The 19,369-nt window shown below is 36.1% G+C and overlaps 1 protein-coding gene across 1 annotated transcript in view; it reads right to left on the reverse strand.

Annotated features, from left to right (window-relative positions):
• Positions 1-19,369, reverse strand: part of KLF12 (Kruppel like factor 12) — a 1,146,238-nt gene that overhangs the window by 1,024,720 nt on the left and 102,149 nt on the right. The window contains exon 3 of the mRNA XM_042978247.1: positions 5,270-5,374. The gene's annotated coding sequence lies outside the window, so the exon portion shown is untranslated. The remainder of the gene's footprint in view (positions 1-5,269; positions 5,375-19,369) is intronic.

Here is a 19,369-nt window from a genome sequence, read left to right on the forward strand (position 1 = left end):
AAGTAAAGTCTCAGCTATGCCTATCATAACACTGTATTCCTGTATTAAAAGTTTCATTTTGCTTTGGTAACAACACACAGGTGTCGTTTAATGCACAGGTACATGGAACCAGAAGTATTACTCTCTGTTTTTATCCATCTGAAAATTATGGGCATTTTTTTTTCCTGCCATGGCCCTTCCTCATGTGGCTTTTATTTTTGTCTTCTACCTACAATCTTGTATAGCAATTTTATTAGTTTTTCTTTCTACCCCTAAAAATTCAGATTAAAACCAAGTGATAAAAATTTATCGTTCTTCTTCCAAACATGCTTTCCATGTTTTTCAGTAAGTATATGCTAACCCCCTTCCAGAAACTCTTTATTTAATTCATTACCATCTATATGCCCTGCTGTTTACTTTTCATGGTTTTATTTTCTTTCAGTGTCATAACACCAACTGGAAGAATTGAAACTGTCACCGGTACTCCTCTCACACCCCATACCCAGCCAATCCTGGAGTTTTCTTTCATAACATTGAATGTCTAGAGCTGTATCTGAGATTTTTACCTTGAGGTAATGAATTCCCACTTGCTTTAATGGAAAGGAGTGGTCTTCAGTAAATGTAAGAGATTGACCAAGACTCTATCACATTGTTTTGAAATCCAAGTCCAAGAATGCAGGCACCACAGTAACCCTGCACAAAGCTACCACCTAACACCTCTGTGACCTCTTGGACCGATGTGATGTCATCATCAACCCCCATGACCCTGTAGAATTGAGAGGACCTCTTCTGCCTGCAGTCCCTGGGCCTTCCGGCCTGAACTCTCCTCCAGATGGGTAGTGATAAGTCCTCTTCAAGAAGATCTAAGTTGCCACTGATGAAAAAAAATCCCCTACCTCTTTAAAATGTCCCATGTATTTTCTTTTCTGAATCTTCCACATGTTTGTCTTTTACAACAGACTTACTACCCCACTCAAAATTCTATTACATAAGGATTCCTTCCATCCAAACACTCTTTAGTAAGCTGATTTTTGCCTATGGGTATAAGAATCACTTGGAAAAATTTTTAAATGCATGCAGGTTCCTGGGCCCACCCCTGGAAATTCTGGAAAGTCTAAGCTGGGTACAGGGAACTCTCATTTCTAACATCGCACTTGATTCTAATAGAGATGCTTATCCAACTACAATCGAGAAAGATTGCTTTTACCATTATAAGAACCTAGAACATCATTCCTCAAGCTTCTTCTCCTAGAATAGGTTCTAGTTCTCGAAAACAGTCTACTCCCAAGGGTTCTTGGTGATTGTCATGTTAAACCTACTTATTTCTATCCATTTGATGGCTGCTGAGTATTAACCTACAGAATATTTAAATACTTTTTTGTAGGAAGATATATGCTTACTGCTCAACAAAGTACTTCCTACAGCCATAAGTTGTCCTTCCTTAGAGCAGCAGTCAGCACCCTAAATAGTATTGATTCACCTTTCCCATTTATTCCTGGGCTCCTCCTATACCCAAGCACTTGGGTCACACACATCATTTATTGCATTCTTAATGGATAAGCAGCTTTCAATAACTACATTTTCATGGTCAATTATGACATACAACTAGTAGTTATTTCTGATTCCCTAAATAAATTTAAATCATGAAACCTCCATTTTTATTTAATTTTAATGTCTTCTCATGTCATGCACATAGCTAGCCTCTCTTTCTCTTGCCCCTTTTCATGCTTCTGTAGTTTTTCCTACTTGTTCCTTTAATTATCAAATTGGCACAAACTTCTGGTGCATTTACAAACTCTTTCCATGTCAGCCCCACAGCTATACAAAGCTTGTAACAGAGTTTACTGTTAAGAGTAAAATGATGTTTGCTAACATTTAGGACCTTTTCAAGCATGATGTAGGTTTCCATTATGTAATCAACGCAGAACAGTACCATAAGTTGTAGTATTTTTTCTTCTCTTCAAACATCTCACTTGAAACAATTGGTCTTTACCAATTAAGGTAAATTCTATTTTCACATATAGGGCAATGTTTACATATTAGAAACCTTAATTTAGAAAACAGCTGGGGTTTTTTTTTTCATTCTCCAGTTAAGGTGACTGACAGTTTGCAAAGACAGAATGGTTAGGAAAAGAATGATAAATAAGCCTAGCCCTTCATAGAGACCATGAATATACAGCCATTTCTCACAAATGCACATTAAGTGCAGCTGAACATTCTTTTTGAAATATGCATACTATCAGCTTGCCAATATCATCTTTTAAGCTAATGTACTCAGACATTTCTTGGGAGAAAAATGACTTCTGTGATGAATTTTAAACCAAGTAACAAAAATATGTTATAGTTTCAAAGTGTATGACATTGCATTTAAATGTATCCCCACTTACAAATATTATAAATACTTACTGACTATAAATATGATGAATATAAAACAAGTGGGAAGTATTTTCCCTTGAAATACAACTTAAATCAGATTATCTCAATATTTTCAACCATCTCCTAAAGCATGGGAACGATTTCTGAAACTGCCTTGAGAACATGAGTAAACTGATGTCCTATGAGCAGAGGCTAAGAAATCCCTGCAATTCAATAGTCTCGATTTAAATCCCCCTTCACATCACAGAGTAAGTTATTTAGTCTACTTACACCTCTGCTTCTGAGCCTGGACAATGAAGGTTATCAGAGTTCCTGTCTCACAGGGTTGCTGGGAAAATTAGATGCAAAAATAAATGCAGCGCATTCTGTATGTATTTTTGTATGTACATATTTATGTATTTTATGTATGTATATTTGTGCATTTTATACATATGTATTAATGTGGAAAATTAATATAAAGAAAAAATTTAAGAATATACTTGCCCATAGTGAAAATTCACTAAATGTACATTATTATTACTACACACAGTTTTGGGGCACTAAAATATCTCAAAGTGATTAAGTGTCTCTTTTATTATTAAACTGATTTCTTGTGAAACTGGTATTTCCCAATGATATTCCATAAAGTCTCAGATAATAAGCAAGTAAGATGATTTTATGGCAAAGCACTTTCAAAAAAGTACTCTAGAAATGTCAGGCATTATAATTGTTGATGACAATGGTGATATTGATGAAGATTACACTTTCCTTAAATCTTAATGTCATCCAGATGGTGCCCATTTTTTCAGCCTTCAGGAGTCACTCTTCCTTTTTATACAAGTAACAATATGTTAAGTCACAGTTGCCCCCACTACTGAGGACTGCATGCAGTGACACCATTAGACTCTCTGGGTTGCTTCTTCTTCAGTATGCACACAGCCTGCCTGAGGACGCCCAAAGCACAGCTAAGACCGAGTGGAAACCACAGGCAAATGGAGGATAATTGTAATGCAGGAAAAGAAAAGATAACTAGTTCTTCCACAGGTAGTCACTTATTCTCTTTAGCCCTTTAAGTAGTTCTTAGCATTTTATCTGCCAACATATTATAGAAATCACTTACCTCTTCCCAAATGAAATTCTTTTATACCGTGTCCTTCCTTTTGAGAATCTATGTATATGTTCCTGATTATAGAAAGAAGAGTAGCATTCCCCTGCCCACCTCAGTCTAAAATCTCAGTCCAAGACCTGTTTCCTGCCTGCCCAAGTGGTAGTCAGGGTGGAGGCATTGGGGGAGGGGGGGGGAACTATCTTAATAGCCAAGGCTGTATTTTCCAAAGTTTGGAAAGCATCACATCAAAGTCACAACCAGGTCTTCACAATATTTTTCTTTAAGGAGGAGATTATGTTTGCATATCTTTTGAGTCTTCTTATCATCAGGAAACAAATATGTAGCGGAAATAAGGAATGAGAGAATGAGAGAGAAAGACCCATCTGTCAATGACAGACATTTAATTTTCAGAGAGTCTAGCCAAAAGCCGTGTTTAGGAGAAAATATATTTGGCTCTTCTAGAGGGCATACTCTTTTTTTTTTTTTTTTTTTTTTTTTAGCATTCTTTAGCAATATTTTTAATTAGGTTATGCACATTTTTTAACATAATGCTCTTGCTCACTTAATAGAATACAATATAGTGTAAACATTACTTTTTTTTTTTTACAAAATTCTTTTTTAATTTTTTAATATTTGAAATTTACTGTCAAATTGGTTTCCATACAACACCCAGTGCTCATCCCAAAAGGTGCCCTCCTCAATACCCATCACCCACCCTGCCCTCCCTCCCACCCCCCATCAACCCTCAGTTTGTTCTCAGTTTTTAACAGTCTCTTATGCTTTGGCTCTCTCCCACTCTAACCTCTTTTTTTTTTTTTTTTCCTTCCCTAGAGGGCATACTCTTAATAAGTATATGCTCAATTTAACATTTCAGTCCATGGCACCTGTATTTTTTAAATCGAGATATATTAACATTATATTAGTTTCAGGTGTACAGCAAAACAATTCTACATATGCATATACTGTGAAATGATCACCACAAATCTAGCTAGTAGTTAACATCCACCACCATATATAGATACAATTTTTTTTGCTTGTGATGGGAACTACTTCTCCAATTCTGGGTCTCCCAAGTAGCATAAAGTAAAATACCTGCTTCATGTCTAGTTTGTTAAAACTGCTCACAAAACTGGTGTCTCCTATGACAAAAGAGGTTTAATCCCCAGCCTAAATTCGCTCATCTGCACTGAAATTTAGAAACCATTTACCATCTCTCAAGTGGCATTTTCCCCAACTTCAATTGTTTTAAGATCTGGACACCCAACTTTGTCAATATGAATATGGATATATTTAAGTAAATATAAAGTACAAAAAGAAATTCTAAGAACAGTTATTTGGTAAAGGATACGTGAAGCATATATGTTCAATTTGTGAGATTTTCTAATAGTTTATGAATTCTAAGAAATACCAGATTATTGATCTAATATTTGCAGCTGAGGAACAGCAATTCCAAATAACTCTTTTTCATAACTCAAAATAGAACCAAGTCAAATAATGAGTTAGAGGTTGATTCCATGTTAGCTTGTCAGGACAAGAGTATATTTGTTCTTCTAATGCTTGGTGGAAAAAAAATACTATCTGTTATTAGACAGCTCAGTCCACTTATTAAATATAAAAATATTTAGAATTGGTTTTATAGTAATTTTAAAATATAAAAATAAAGACTAAGAGGAAAAAAGAAAATCATTCCAAAAACTAGTTACACCTAGATATCATCACAATATACATAATACCACAGAGCACAAAGACTAGAGTCCGAAAGATACTTAGATGCCAGTTTAACTTACGATCTGAAGTGAGGGTCCTATGGTCCTATGAGAATCTTACCTCCACTGGGAAACTTGATGTGTAGAAGGCTTTTCTTAGATGTGGCTTGGAGAGTGAGGGGCTAGTCAAGAAGACACTGAAGGCCCAGCATGGCCCTTCTGGTATCTATAGGGGGTCAAATAAAAGTATCATTTTAAAAACTCAGAATGAGCGATGGAAACTTATTCTTCTTTGATGAATTATTGATAAAAGTTCAAAGGAAGGTGATGAAGCTGTCATCAACTTACTACCTTGGTTGCATAATCAAAAGAAACAGCTTTAGTCCAAAGGGGGTTAATTACATTACTAACTAAAGCATTACCAGAAGTGTTTGAACTTCTAGAATCTTAATTTTATTTGCAATTATATAAGCAAACATTTTCCAAAATTACAGCTTTTCTTAAAGCATGATTCACTTTCCCTCTTGCACTGAAAAATAACTGAAAAGGATTCTTTTTTCCTCTAGAGCATTCTCTTTTCTCTGAAGGCATATTTACCACTTATAAATCATCAGATTTACAAGAATGATAAAAAAGATGACTTATCGAACAGTTATGCAATTCAACAAATCAATTGTTGTAATTGTCTTAATCTTTTTTCAATGAAAAATTGATTTCACTCAAGTAATTTCCCAATTCTGTCAAATTGTCAAATTTGTAAGTATGAAATAGATCTGCATGATTTTGATACTAAACTTGCTGTATTTAATGAACTTTTACACGGTCCTGAAAATTCTGGTATTTGGAAAACTATTCTTTTCATGGAATTTTTTTACATTAAGACATACTCATGAACGTGCATTACTGTTGCTAAAAATTTAATAAATTTTCCTCTGTTATGAAAATAGTTCTTATTTCAATCTTTTGCTTTTCATCATGGCTATCTTATGTATCCACTCACTTAGAAGTCAGGATTTTTTTTTTCTATTCTTAAATCTCAAGCTATTATAGTAAAAAAGAAGAGACCATAACTTTTACAAAGACTTATATACTGGTCACCTATAAATATAGCCAGCCCTCTGGGAGTACAAATGTATTCATGAATGGTGATACCCAAAGATTCTGTGGATTGTGTTTCAAGGCTCAAGCAATGGTTTACTTTCCTTTAGGTCAATTGGCACATAGCCTTACTATCTCTTGAGGAGAATATCCTGGCTTGTGTTGGTTGCCTTTTTAACTATGTAGAAAGTAATGCTTTTTTTATGGATGACAAGCTACAAATCCCTTCAATTATTACTTTATTTATATCATTCTTTCCTGTGTAGTTGCCGTTACTAATCTTCTCACCAATATTTGCTGTTACACAATTCCAACAAGAGTTAGGCTTCTGTCATTTGATGAAATATATATTGGCTTCAATTTACTAAGTTTTTTTTTTCTTTCAGCTAAGAAATAATTGCTGTTAATGTTTTAGATGTTGCTTTTGTATAGGATCTTGTAAGAGTTCATGTTTCTAGTCATAAGTGATGGCTCTCAATGAGAATATATATATGCATTGACATGGTACTTCCATAAATGTGCATGATGCTTTAGAAGCTCTCTTCCCTTCAAACAGACTCAGAGTGAGCAGTCCAAGACTGATACATAGAAAATACTCAGGAAAACATTAAAAACAAACACAAAAGGAATGAGAAAAACATATTTAGCACCTATGTGCTACACATTAATTATCTTGCCTAATATTTATTTCATAGGGTTATAGGAAGATCATCTATGAAATAATTAAAAAAAAAAACACTTAGTAAATTTCCCAAGGTCTCATCTTGACTTCTGATTCCTACTCTATGAGATCTTAGTTGTAAACACGCTCCATGAAAATAAGAATCAGTATGTGTTTTCTCTCATTAAGCATTATGATAACACTTCATTAGATGCTCCATTCTGAGGGAGGCTACTTTCAAGGCTGCTGGTATTTTCACATCAGTGTGGAAAGGGAGGGAGCAGTGTCATCTGCTGTATGTTTTAGAGCCCTGGTCACCACATGATATTTATGAGAGCCTATCCATTTGCAAATGCTTCTGAAAAGGAAGAATGAGGACTTCAACAATTATCATTTAACAGCATTGCAATAGATGAATCAGTAGAAACACTTATGACAAAGTAAAATAGTTGTATCAGCAGAACCCTAGAAATGACTGGATATGGAGACTGAATGAGCGACAAAAGTCAAGGATGACTCCTATGTTTCTAGCATCCATGGATGAGGGGATTTTCATGTCCTTTATTTAGAGAGAATACAGTTGAGAAATAGATTTTAGTTGAAATTACTAGGTCATTTTTAGAACATGTACAATTCAAAATTCCTGTAAGATGCATAAATGAGATTTCCAGGAACCAGCTGGATTTATGGGTCTTGAGTTCAGGGCAGAATTTAGGGCTAAAAATGTAACATGTAAGTGGTAATTGAAACCATGAATGTGGTTTAAGTAACCTTATGAGTATGAATAGTAAAAGGAACACAGTGCCAATGGAGACAACTTCGAGAATGTGAATATTTCAAGAATGGACAGAAAAACATGAGCCCACAAAGGAAACTAAGAAGTCCAGAAAAATAGGATGAGATCCAGGAGAAAATAATGTCACAAAACCTAAGGAGGTATTTCTGGCTGAAAGCAGAGAATGGTCAACAATGACAAATAAAATAAAGATAAAAAGGGTCTATGTAGCAGTGCAGGGGTGGCTCAGTTGCTTAAGCATCTAAGTCTTGATCTCAGCTCAATTCTTGATCTCAGCGGTCGTGAGTTCAAGCCCCACATCTGTAGCATACTTAAAAAAAAAAAAAAAAGGTCTATGTTGTAGGTCATTGTTCATCTTGGAAAACAAACAAACAAACAAGGAATGAATCTGTACTGAAGTGGTAGCAGTAAGTATTTACTCCTGTATAAAGCAGCTTAATTTTCACAAGCTCAGAACTTGGATATAACTAAAAGGAAATGTGATGTCAAAAGCAGGAGTTTTGAAGAAGGGAGAAATTTCATGTTGGTGATTTTTCAATAGTCCTAACTTGTGAAAAAGCCAAGAGGTAAAACTGTTGAGTCAATCCAAAGCTATGGTTTTACAAGGGGTTTCATCAGAAGGACAAAGGGCAAGAGAGGCAGCATCATAGTGAAAGAGTGACTGAGGTGACTGATTTTAGAATCTAGGTTACAGGCACTTGGGTGGCTCAGTTGGTTGAGTGTCTGACTTAGGGTCTGGTCATGATCTCACAGTCCAGGAGTCTGAGCCCATGTTGGGCTCCACACAGACAGTGCGGAGCCTGCTTAGGATTCCCTCTCCTTCTCTGCCCCTTCCTCGCTCACGTTCTCTCTCAAAAATAAACATTTAAAGTACAATACAATAAAATTTAGAATCTACATTAGAAAGGGAAGAAAGTGAATCTAGAAAGAAACAGATTAAAGGGAATGCAGTAGTCTGGGTCCTGAAAGTTTCCAAAGGTCCAAGAGTAGGCATATTGGTGTTACAGAGTTGGGAGGGATAGGTTTGTTATGGTTAAAGAGAGTGATAAATTGAAGTTGAATACTTCATATATAATAGAGTATGCTAGGTTTCAATATATTTCAAGATGGGTCAGATTCTGAATTTAGAGATAAAGACAATTACAACATCTTAGTAAACGAAGTGTCTTGGATTGAGTTATCCACAAAGACACTGAAGTCGTTTTGGAAGTTACTGAGATTAAAGTAAAAAGTTTAGATACCAGAAAGGCATTGCTAATAAGTTTTATGTTGATCAACGAATAGTGCTCTCTCTCTCTTGAAATTCATCCAAAAGTGAAAATGCATTGAAAATATAAAATGTACAATAGATTGAAATAGTCAAACAATAAGTCAAACTTATTTCGAGAATTAGCCAAGGCAATACAAACCATCAATAGCATTATGGAAAATAGATTAAAATATTTGGGTTTAACTTAATTGATAAGTATCTTCCCAGAAAAATTTGCTGTTTTATTTCCTTTTTACACCAGCTTTTTAAAAAAAAAATGTGCTTCTTAAACATTTTTGATTGCATCATCTTCATATAACATATATATTATATAATGGTATGTATTTTACTAAACTACACAAATATACTACTGTGTCTTTTTCGTCTCCAGCTTTACTGAGATGTAATGGACACATAACATTGTGTGCATATGAAGTATAACAGCATGATGGTTTGATGTATGTATGTTTTGCAAAATGATTACCACAATAGGGACCAGACGTGTTCAAAGAAGCTGTATGATGGGGAACTGGAATGGAAATGGAAATGGAAAAGGATCTCTGGGTATGTTATGGCTTAAATTTAAATTATGAGTTTGTAATTGGTACCATTTGCCCAGTGAATTCAGTTGCTCTAACAGTTGTTAGCCTCATGCATGAGAAGGAAGTTAAGGATCTATGAATATAAAATAATGAAAATGTAACTTCTACAGACACTGAAATGACTAAAAATGAAGGCAGCATATGGGACAGAGAGGAAGAATGTGAGTCAGGTGTTACATTATTCAATAAAATCAGAGCAAGGAATGACCATTGCAGAAAGGGCAAATACAATTGAAGAGACACGAGAGGATAGTAGAGTTATGTGGTAGGATCCTTGGAAGTTTCACCCAAATATGGAAGCCTATCAGTCCTTCACAACATCTATTTTTAAAGAAACTCTTGGGGCACGTAGGTGGCTCAGTCAGTTAAGCAACTGGGTCTTGATTTTGGCTTAGGCCATGATCTGGCAGTTCATGGGATCAAGCCTCACATTGGGCTCTGTGCTGACAGTGCTGAGCCTGGTTGGGATATTTTCTCTCTCTCTCTCTCTCTCTCTCTCTCTCTCTCTCTCTCTCTCTCTCTCTCCCCGCTCATGATTTCTCTCTCAAATTTTAAAAATTAATAAACTTTAAAATAAAGTCTTATTCTGTTGAATGGAAGCATTTTTTAATGTTTTGATAGATAATCTCACATTAATTTCCTCAACAGGTTGTATTACCAATAGCTGTTAGGAAAGTTGTGTATTTACCATCACTATACATGGTCAAGTCAGTATAGTATAATGCACATATTTGAACCTAAGTAAAGACAAGACCTTTTAAAACATCTTCTTAAAATATGTGTGTGTGTGTTTAAGGGCCAATCAGGCACCAAAGAGTACAAGTTTCAGGCATTTAGATTTGGTTTTAATATAAGAATCTCTCAGTGGTAAGATCTTTCCTTTGAACAGCTGCTGGAGATGATGATTTGCTCATTGTTTGGACATGTTGAAGCTGGGTAGCAATGTTAGAAAGGGGATTCTACTGCCATGAAAGTGTCTTAAAAATTGATGAACTTGCAACCATAAAATAGGTCTATGAAATTGATATAACAAATTTCCAAGTATTCCATTGAAGAACCACATCTACAAATAAAGGTTACAGAGACATGATTTTTCTACCAGGGCTCTTGAGGAAGATTTCAAGCAATAAATTTAACCAGTCTTGCCCATAGGCCACAATACCTGGGTATATCCACAATATCCAACCTCCTCAAGAAGCTTCTTCTAGCTTAAGCATAAAGGGAGAGGAATGTGAATGGCTATTTCCATGATTTCTACTTTTCTTAGTGTCTTCTTGTGACTGGAGAGGTATTCCACTTACTCCTAATTTGAATGATACTAGTGTCCCTGGAGCTCTTAGAGGTACCTCCAACACAGCTTAATCAGCAACTCAACTGTTGAAGTTGTCTGAAAAGCAAGCTCTCCACAGTAAATGTATCTTCCCAGCATATGCCAGATACCCAACTCATTTTCATGGCTCCAGGTGCCAAGCTAAATGACTGCCTCATGTCTTAGGCCAAGATTAGGCAGTGTCCACAGAGCCATTTTCCCCAAAGTTTGTGCAAATCTGGGGGATGCATCACTTCTTCTATATAAGATGAAAAAATTGGGATGCCTGGGCGGCTCAAACATCCGACTCTAGATTTTAGCTCAGGTCATGATCTCACAGTTTGAGCCCTGCATGGGGCTCCACACTGGCAGTTTGGAGCATCCTTGGGATTCTTTCACCCTCCTTCTCTTTGCCCCTCCCCAGCTTGCTCTCTAAGTAAATAAATGAACTTAAAAAAAAAAAAAAAACTCCCTATGGACTACACTAGGTTTACTCTCTTGCTCTTGTCCCCTTCAATTTGCCTGCCCACCTATATTATATTTTAAGCCAATGCCTCCTAAAATAGAATTAGTAAACTACCTTCCTACCCCTTCTTGTTTGTTTGTTTGTTTGTTTGTTTGGCTTGTTTCTTATAGCTTTGTTGGCTCATTGGCTCTTTATTTTGAGTTTTAATAGTAATTGTGGGATTTCCTATTTCACAGGTGAAACAACCACAATAGAAGAAATCATGTCTAACATGGGAATTATGCCAGTAGATATGTATGATTTTCCAAATACATTTCCTAAAACTTACCATGGTCTAGATTTTCATATTTCTTTTTAATTATTTACTTCTAGCATTCTATTTGAGATCTTCCAGTATGAGGAAGTCCTATATGAATGTATATATCCCTCTAGGAGTGAATTTGAGAGGAAAAAGTAGTTACAACTACAGATTCAAACCAAATCAATACTTGAGCACTGTAGAGATCTATGGTTAAGGGAAATTACTTATTTAACACTATTTAGGCACATTTTACCTTGGAATGTCACCATAATTTGTATACGTTAAAAATGCATTTAAAAAGATGAGTTTTAGAGCATAACTGAAAAATAGAATATTAATAATTATTATTATGGTTATTCTGCTTATAAATGAATTTAGTGCTAGCATAGCCAGCATAGCAATCTTTTCCTTTTTCTTCATTTAAATCCCCCATACAGTATTCTTCTTCTATTCTATCCATAGAAAGTTAAGAAATGATGTGAAAGTGTTTATATCCTTTAATCTGAGTACACAGAATTCTAAGTTATATAGCTGTAGTAGAATTAACAGAGTTCAAACTACTTAGTGTTTCAGAGGATGAATTTGAGACTCATAGGAGTTGAGTTGGCTACAGACCTGAGATTTATTTTTTCTCTCCACATATGGAGGGGAATCAGTTCTCCTGCCCCATTATTGTACTTTTCCCAATACTCTTGGAAGTTTATAAGATACAAAATGGTTTCATCAACCTCAGCTGTAGCTAGGAACTCAATTGGCTCAAAGCAGATTTCAAGGAAACATTGAGTCCATTCTGAGTTTAATAAAATTCTACTTTTGCTTTAAAAATGGCCATTTCCTCAACTTGAACATTTTATCCAAACACTCAGAGCATGTTACTCTTACAAAAAAATTAAAGACAAATTTTACTCCTTAATCACTTCTTTTGCTTTTTAAAGTAGACATCTCTAACTAGAAAAACTTGAAAGTATGAGCTACAAAAAAAGATTAATTTTCTTTCTCATCACAAATACCATAGTCCTTCAGTCATTTATAACTTTTTCCTGGCAGAGCTGCCCTGCATCATTTATATGATCTTTTCTCAAGCCCTGGCCAGGTTTCTCTGGTGCTGCTTTCCAGGAATTTCTGGATTAGAACCATATTTTTCGTGTATTCATTTTTTTTCCTTCAGTAATTATGTCTTCTTTTTCTCCATCACATTTAGCTATTAGATATGCTGGCTAACATCACAGTGATATTTTAAAAAAATTTTTTTAGTCCCCATCTAAATGATGGTATCAGGCCATCATTAAGCCTCATGAATAAAAACTGTATGGAACTTATAAATTTGAAAACATTTTAAAAAATATTTTTACACTATTATTTATCCTTTTAAAAGTTTGAGGTACAAACTGGCATGCAATTAACTGTTTTTAAATCATACAATTTGATGGGGTGCCTGGGTGGCTCAGTCAGTGAAGCTTAAGCATCCAGCTCTTGATTTCCACTCAAGTCATGATCTCAAGCTTGTGAGATCGAGCCCCACATCGGGCTCCATGCTGAGTGTGGAGCCTGCTTGGAATTTTTCTCTCCCTCTAACCTGTCTCTCTTTTAAAAATCAATGAATAAACTTAAAAAACAAATCATACAATTTGATAAGTTTGGACCTATAGGTACATCTATGAAAACCGTCACCACCATCAAGATAATGAAGATATCATTCATTCCTCCAAATTCTCTCATGCCTGTTTATAATCCTTCCCTCCAACTCCTCTACATATGCCTTGCTGACTGCCAGGCAACCATTGACCTGCTTTCAGTCATGATCAATTTATTTGCATTTTCTAGAATCTTACATAAATCTTATACAGTATGTTTTCTATTGTATCTAGCTTTTTTTCACACAACATAATTATTTTGTGATTCACCCATGCTGTAGCATATTTAAATAGTTCATCTGCTTTACTGCTGAGAGTATTCAGTTGAATGAATGTATCAGTTTGTTTATCCATTCATTTGTTGATGGACATTTGGCTGGCTTCCAGTTTGGGTCTATCACAAATAAAGTTGCTATGAACATTCATATACAAAATCTTCCGACATAGGGGCACCTGGGTGGCTCAGTCGGTTAACCGTCCGACTTCAGCTCAGGTCACGATCTCGCGGTCCGTGAGTTCGAGCCCCCCGTCGGGCTCTGGGCTGATGGCTCAGAGCCTGGAGCCTGCTTCCCATTCTGTGTCTCCCTCTCTCTCTGCCCGTCCCCCATTCATGCTCTGTCTCTGTCTCAAAAATAAATTAAAAAAAAAAAAACGTTAAAAAAATTTTAAAAAAACAAAATCTTCCGACATATGTTTCTATTTTTTACAGGTAAACACTGAGGAGTGGAAAAGCTCAATCACATGGCAAATGTATGTTGAGCTTTGTAAGAAATCCACAAACTGTTTTACCAGGTTACTGTACCATTCGACATTACCATTAGCAGGGTATAAGAGTTCCATTTCATCCGTGTCCTTAGCAACTCGTGATAGTCTTTTTTTTTTTCTTTGTAGCCATTCTTATAAATATATGGTGATACATCATTGTGATTTTAATTTGCCTTTCTCTAATGACTAATGATGTTGAGCACCTTTTACGACTACTCTTCTTGGTAACAATGGAACCAGTGGCTTTGATATTTGTACCAATACCCTGGGGTCTTAGAGAACTGAGTTATCTACACACAAATGGTTGGCCTGAGTGAGATCAAGAGTACTCATCTAATGGGAAACCCTAGAAGTACATAAATCTCCCTTCATCAAGATGACAAACTGAAATAAAACATGTAGCTGGTAGAAATTATATCACAGATAAGGAAAAGGGAAACAGTATCTTTAAAATTCAAAGAGAAATAATTCCTCAGATATTATGTAGTGTAAGAACCAACTTTTTCTTTAAAACTACTTGATCCTCAATAATATGTAAAAAGGAATGATTAGAATAGAAGAGGAGCAGAAAACCTCAGGAAGAGATCAGACTCAGATTAAAGAGCAACCATGTAAAATGACAATAAATGTGCCATCTCAATGTTTGAAGGAAAATGTGTGTGATGCTAGATTTTTATTCTAGCTAAATTGCCTGTCACCTGTGAAAGCAACAAAGATATCCACAGATATTTGAGAGCTCAAAAAAAAAAAAAAAAAAAAGAAAGAAAAAGAAATTAGTAAATCACACTTAGTTTAAAAAAATAAAGACGATGTACCTCATTAAACTGAGGAATGAATTCATATATTTACTTGTTAAATCAATATTCAATCATTGTCATTGTCAGGCAATGTGTTTGGGGTTCTGGGAAACAATAGAAAAGATATCACTTTTCATCAAATAGATGTTGGCCTTTAAAATGCATTGCTAACCATGGATTATTAAAAAAAATTATTTAGTATTTAACACTTCTCATTTAAAGGACAGGAATTTAGTCACTATTAGAATGGTGTATGGTTTACTGTTTTATTTGGCAAGGTCACTGACAGACCTGTTCTGACCAATCCAATACCATGGTTAATGCAAACTTCGTGGTCATTTACCACGTACGTTAAATGGGTGGGAGCAATCAATTACTAAATAAATGAGTGAATAAGTAAACAAAATATTTGATTATAAAGTCATCTGTCACCTTTATTTTCAGATTCGCAGAAGATTTCAACATTGCTTATAGTTACAACCCTGAGGTACTCTGCATGTGCTTTCATTGTACAATAGATAGGAACAATGTCTGTTTTGAGAATTCTGAGTAACAGACAATCTATGTAGATCTTTAATTTCAAGTGACAACTACTGGTCACATTCTGTCCTGCAAATGATTGATTTAACAAAGAGTGGGGGAGGGAATCTGATCTCTGATTTATCTGCCCCACTATCCCTAGGTTAGGCACATTCTTGGTAATGTACTGAATGAAGGCTTTTATGTCACTTGTATAAATATCAACCTGGAAAATGTTAGAATTTTGACTTTTACCAGACACAGCAACTGAAAAGCTTTTCTGACAGGAAGTTAGCCAGCGGGCTCCAGAAAGAGTATGAAGAACGAGAAGAACCTCTCTCACAGAACCCCTAGAAACTGAACATGGAGTCTCCCCTCTTTACAATCCCATGCTGTTTCCAGAATTTACTTCATATAATGGAAGGTTTTTTTGTTAGGACCACAAAGAGGGGGGAAAAAGACTTCAGAAAAACAACACAAATTTCTTCACTATTATTTCCACATTCCTTGTTGACTCACATGCCTCTCCTGCAATAAATAATTTACTGTAATAAAAAATTTACTACACTAAAACTATCATTAAGGTCACTGAAAGAATAAATCATCATGTTTTACAGAGTATGCCTAGCTAAGCTAACCAACTTTACTGCTTGGATTTTTATTTGCTGGGTGATGGGATGTGCAAGGCAGTTAGAGGAAGTAGGGATTACTGAATAAAAATTAAAACATTCCTACAGCAAGCCACCAGGATTGAACTTGACCTTTGGGAAACAAATCGAAGAGTCTCATAAAAGTTGTGCTTCAAGCCACATCAGAGTTATTTTTATGGACAAAATCTCCAGTGAGATCGTTGACGACGTGTGTACTCATGACTCTCAAAGGAAAGAATGGGACATAATGCCAGCCTGTTAGCAATCCTTCAAAAACAGTAGGACACTTTCAAGTCATTCTTCATTGTAAAATACTAACAAAAGCTCCCAGAAAACTCCCTTTAGTTTTGTGTCATTTTATTTATATATGTGTATGTATGCTATATACGTATAAATATTTCATATATAATGAATTAGGTCTATTGGAACAGCTTTGGATAACTGTTTAATAACTAATTCAGATAACAATGTAAATAAATTATCTAATTGTCCAATGAAATTTTATATATGTTTCAAATTGCTTTCTGGAACTTACCACCTTTTTGAGCAATGAGGTATTGCTCAAATATTAAATGATACTCTGTAGCTTTAAAATACAAGAATGGTCTCATTGGGGAAAAAAAAGCATACCTTGTAGACAGAAGGCATACCTTTCTAGACAGAAATAAATTATAGGGCCTAAACCTTATGTTATTCATATTTAGAATACAACAAAAGGGAGGATACTATTTGTGACTATACCTGTGATTCCAAAGCTGAGTGTAAAGGTAACTGAAGTTGAGCTCATAATCTCAGGAAGCCAGAGTAATTGTCTAGGTTATCAATGATGATACTGAAGTCACTGGGAATGTCGCCAGGATTCAAGTGAGAAGAATATGGAGTCATGTTCAAAAATCTTAGGGAAGCCAAGAATTGAGAGTGGCCTTGTTTTCATTCATGTCTTTAGCATTTTTCCTTTCATTATAACTGTGTCCTCATACTCAATATGTAGAATGATATATATCATTTCCTTAGCATAAGATTTTTAAGATTTTTTTTTATGATGGGGGCACCTGGGTGTCTTGGTTGAGTGTCCATCACCAGCTGAGGTCATGATCTCACAGTTTGTGAGCATCAGGCTTGCTGCTGTCAGCTGAGAGCCCACTGTGAATGTTCTGTTCCCCTCTCTCTGTCCCTCCCCCACTCCCGCTCCTGCTCTCACTCTCAAAAACAAATTTTTTTTAATTAAAGAAAAAAAGGTTTATTTATGATGACCCAAAACATGTAGGTAGGAAGAATGACCCAGGGCCTTATGTAGGACTAACCTGGACTGGAGAAAACCACCTAGATAGGAGGATATGATGAAGTATAGCTTAAGGGTCAGACACAGTGCTCAAGAGAGATAGGGACCAAAGTCACTCTTGCGGGAATTGAAGAACAATGAGTGAAGCATGGCAACACAGAACTGGGGTGAGCATGCCCTCCTTAGACGCCTATCAGGCTAAGAATAAAGGAAAAGTCTCCCTAGGCAAGGAGAGTGGCAAGTACAAGGGAGGGGAGATATCCCCAAGAATTTAACTGAAGCAGGGAAATGCTGTCCTGGGCTGAATGACAGGATGGGACTGAGAATCAAGGCAGAATCCCACACTCCCAAATCAAACCAATACAAATGAAAAAGCTTCCAAGTGTCAAAAGAGAGATTCAGGGAGAAGGCTAGGCAGGATAAATCCAGTGACCAGAAGTTTATATAAATTTGAGTCCACTTTAAGCAAACGAATACAATGTTATTAGTGGCAAGTATTAGGACTCTTCTCAAAAACTTGGGAGATCTCTGTGCATGTAGGGTTCTATAGCTTCAACTCCATTGGCTTTACACCTGTGCAAGGGAAGGGGCTTGAAAGGGATATCGTGAGAACTTTGCGATTGCCCCTAAAGTACCTACAATTTCCTGACTATACTCCTGAAGCTACTACAGGAAAGTATTTTCTGCCCCATCTGAATGGTCTGGGAATCAGAGCGGACTGCACCTTCAACTGCCAGGATTACAGGGGCTGACGGTGGCAATGTGGAAAGAATGGAATTAGGAAAAGTGAAGCAAGAAATTTACACAGAAATCTCTGATTTGCAACAGTGAGATGAGAACAGTGATTTCCTTGCTAAATTTCAAAAGATGATTTGGGTATCAGAAAATACAATTACACACACTTGTATGTATATCTGAGCATTCTTTTTTTTTTTTTTTTTTTTACGAAAAATGTATATAGGAATGTGAGGAACCAAAAAGACAAATGCCAGGGTGTGCCTGGGTTGATCCGTTGGTTCAGCATCTGACTTTGGCTTAAGTCATGATCTCGCGGTCTGTGCATTTCAGCCCTGCGTCAGGCTCTCTGCTGTCAGCTCGGAGCCTGGAGCCTGCTTCAGATTCTGTGTCTCCCCCTCTCTCTGCCCCTCCCCCTGCTTGCACTCTGTCTCTCTCTCTCAAAAATAAATAAGCGTTAATTTTTTTTTAAAAAAGACAAATGCCAGGATAAAACAGTAACATGCACCAAGCAACAATTTTTTAAATAATTTTTTCAACTATAAACTATGTTAGAACCACATTAAAGGAAAAAAAAAAAAGAGTAATCATGACCAATCCAACCCAGATACATCCGTTTTAGTTTTTGTTCACTTTTCTCAGATTTTTAAAATATACATCTTTGCTTATATAACCCCTTGTCCTTTGAAGCAGTAGAGGCTGTTCCTCAGTGTTAAAACAGATCTCTACTACTTATTCACTAACTTCTAAACTTCCCCCCTCCTTTCTTTGAGTCTGGTCAAGCTGCACTTCATGCTTTAAGCATCATTTTCAACCCTGTTGCTAACTGCTTAACAACAGCTAATGTAGCCCTTGATTTCATTAATGGAAGCATAATGCCCAGAACACAGGTGTTAATAGCCCCTCTCTACCCTGGGCTGGGCAGACCACATGCAGATCACTATGTTCATTCTCAAAAACACATTTTATAAGGGTCATTGACAAATGGAATTACATTCGTTCAAAAGAGGATTATCAGGATGGTGAATGCCAAATGAGGGACATTAAAGAAATTGAGGGTGTTTAACCTTGAGAAGAAAAGCCCTGCAATGAAATGGGGAGATGTGATAGATCCCATCAATTATCTGAAGTTTTGCCATGTGGAAGAAGCATTAGGCTTGTTCCATGCAGCTTGACCATTAGGTGGAAGTTACTGGGAATCAAGTTGCTGCTCAATCTCAGTGAACTTTCTAACAAGGAAGGCTGCCTGAAATTTTAATAAGCTCTCTGTTCCCCGTCCCTCAGAGTGTTCAAGCAGAGATTGGAGCACCACCTGGCAGATGTGCTTAATTGGAAGATAAGTCGAACTGGCTGGAGT

Source organism: Panthera tigris, chromosome A1 (genome assembly GCF_018350195.1).
Source record: "Panthera tigris isolate Pti1 chromosome A1, P.tigris_Pti1_mat1.1, whole genome shotgun sequence".
Classification (NCBI taxonomy): domain Eukaryota; kingdom Metazoa; phylum Chordata; class Mammalia; order Carnivora; family Felidae; genus Panthera; species Panthera tigris.